Genomic DNA, 2,500 nt, shown 5'->3' with positions numbered 1-2,500 from the left:
CTTATTGCAGCCCCTATTTGTTCCTTGTACTTCTCGAGATTTTTGCTCACTGTTCCTAGGGCTCCGACAATTATTGGTACTACTGCTACCTTTTTCATCGACCACAACTGCTTAACTTCCCAAGCTAACTTGTCATATCTTGTGGCCAACCTTGATATTTTGGAACATTACTAATATAAGTGGACGGTCATCCCAGCTGAGGAAATTACTGGACAGCCATAGAGGACAGATTTAACAAATTCTCCCGTTGACCACTGAAAGCGTAGGTGCTGCCAGTAGCCCCACCAAAGGTAGGTTTTGTTTCATAATCTAAATACTTCGTGTGCATGAGTGAGCGGTTGTTTGTGCTTGTGTCTGAACCTGCGCGCGTATATGTGTATGTGTTCGTGTGTATATGCATGCGTATGTAAATGTATGTGTGTTTTGTGTGTGTGTCTGCGTGCGTGCGTGTGTGTGTGTGTGTGTGTGTGTTAGATTTAAGAATATGATGCGTGGTGTAGCAGTTAAGGTCCTGTGGTCTCCCACGGTCATAAGATTGTGATATCTGAACCCCTCGACAAGGTACTTCAATTTCATGTTACTTCAGTCCACTCTATTTAAAATAAGCACAACTGACAGCTTAACACAGGTTAAGGTCCTGTGGTCTCCCACGGTCATAAGATTGTAATATCTGAACCCTTCGACAAGGTACTTCAATTTCATGTTACTTCAGTCCACTCTATTTAAAATAAGCACAACTGACAGCTTAACACAGGTTAAGGTCCTGTGGTCTCCCACGGTCATAAGATTGTGATATCTGAACCCCTCGACAAGGTACTTCAATTTCATGTTACTTCAGTCCACTCTATTTAAAATAAGCACAACTGACAGCTTAACACAGGTTAAGGTCCTGTGGTCTCCCACGGTCATAAGATTGTGATATCTGAACCCTTCGACAAGGTACTTCAATTTCACGTTACTTCAGTCCACTCTATTTAAAATAAGCACAACTGACAGCTTAACACAGGTTAAGGTCCTGTGGTCTCCCACGGTCATAAGATTGTGATATCTGAACCCTTCGACAAGGTACTTCAATTTCACGTTACTTCAGTCCACTCTATTTAAAATAAGCACAACTGACAGCTTAACACAGGTTAAGGTCCTGTGGTCTCCCACGGTCATAAGATTGTGATATCTGAACCCTTCGACAAGGTACTTCAATTTCACGTTACTTCAGTCCACTCTATTTAAAATAAGCACAACTGACAGCTGGAGCAGTGTCAACCCCAGTGATGGACGGATGTTCTCTTAATCAGGTAGTATTGTACTCTCGGTCATTTAAACTCCTTACAAATGGTAACAAGTTGCGGCCTGATGGACTTGGAGGCTCGGGACAGTCTTTAAACTTATAACTCTTTTTGTTGAGTCGTAACTGAGCAGATCTATAACCACAGTTTTTCAGGCCGTAACGATCTCATCATTTATTCAGAAATACAATAACTATGGCTATATTATCAGGGTGTCGTAGGTGTAATAATCATCAATGTTTTTGTTTTTGCCGTTTTGCTCCTGGACAAGCCCGATCGAGCTGTGCTATTGTCAAAGGTATTCCGCTCGCGATCATCCTGTTTTTATTTACACGTATCTGGGACAATTCTCTGTCAGTCTGTTTGCCCGTCTGTCGCTGTCTCTGTCTGTTTGTCTTTTCTCTCTCTATTCCCCCAAAAGATCTTCCATCACCCTATTGGCGTCATTAAAAACATAATAATAGTAATGATAATAATAATAATAATAATAATAATAATAATAATATAATAATAATAACAACAACAACAACAACAGCAAAAATAATAATAGCAGAAACAGCAACAGTAATAAGAACAATAAACACCACCACCACCACCAACAACAACAACAACAACAACAACAACAATAATAATAATAATAATATATATAATAATAATAATAATAATATAATAATAATAATAATAATAATAATGATAATGATAATAATAATAATAATAATAATAATAATAATAATAATAATAATAATAGTAATAAAAATAATAATACTAAAAATAATAATAATAATAATAGAGAAGAGCATTGTCGATGTGAGAACTATTACTACCCATGTATTTTAATTTCACTTTAAAAAAAATGAACGAACTATTGAGTTGAGTTTAATGCCCTACCAATGTATACTATGAGTTTCTTTGCCCTAGGAGTCGGGAAGGCACTCGGCAAGAAATGGAAGCAAATTTGAAAGAAGCAAAAAAGAATAATAATGATACTGATAATAATGATAATAATAATAATACTGATAATAATAATAATGATAATAATAATAATGATAATGATAATAATAATAATAATAATAATAATAATAATAATAATAATAATAATAATAATAATAATGATAATAATAATAATAATGATAATAATAATAATAATGATAATGATAATAATGATTATGATAATAATAATAATAATACTGATAATAATAATAATAATTATTATT

General features: G+C 34.4%; 1 protein-coding gene across 1 annotated transcript in view; it reads left to right on the top strand.

The window, feature by feature from the left end:
- The first annotated feature begins 97 nt into the window (after positions 1–97).
- LOC115226528 overlaps positions 98–2,500 on the top strand; it is an 11,039-nt gene continuing 8,636 nt past the window's right edge. Inside the window, exon 1 of the mRNA XM_029797529.2 lies at positions 98–290. The gene's annotated coding sequence lies outside the window, so the exon portion shown is untranslated. The remainder of the gene's footprint in view (positions 291–2,500) is intronic.

The sequence above is a fragment of the Octopus sinensis genome, linkage group LG30, assembly GCF_006345805.1.
Source record: "Octopus sinensis linkage group LG30, ASM634580v1, whole genome shotgun sequence".
Classification (NCBI taxonomy): Eukaryota; Metazoa; Mollusca; class Cephalopoda; order Octopoda; family Octopodidae; genus Octopus; species Octopus sinensis.
The sequence above is the reverse complement of the archived record's forward strand: the minus strand, read 5'-3'. Positions and strand labels throughout refer to the sequence as shown.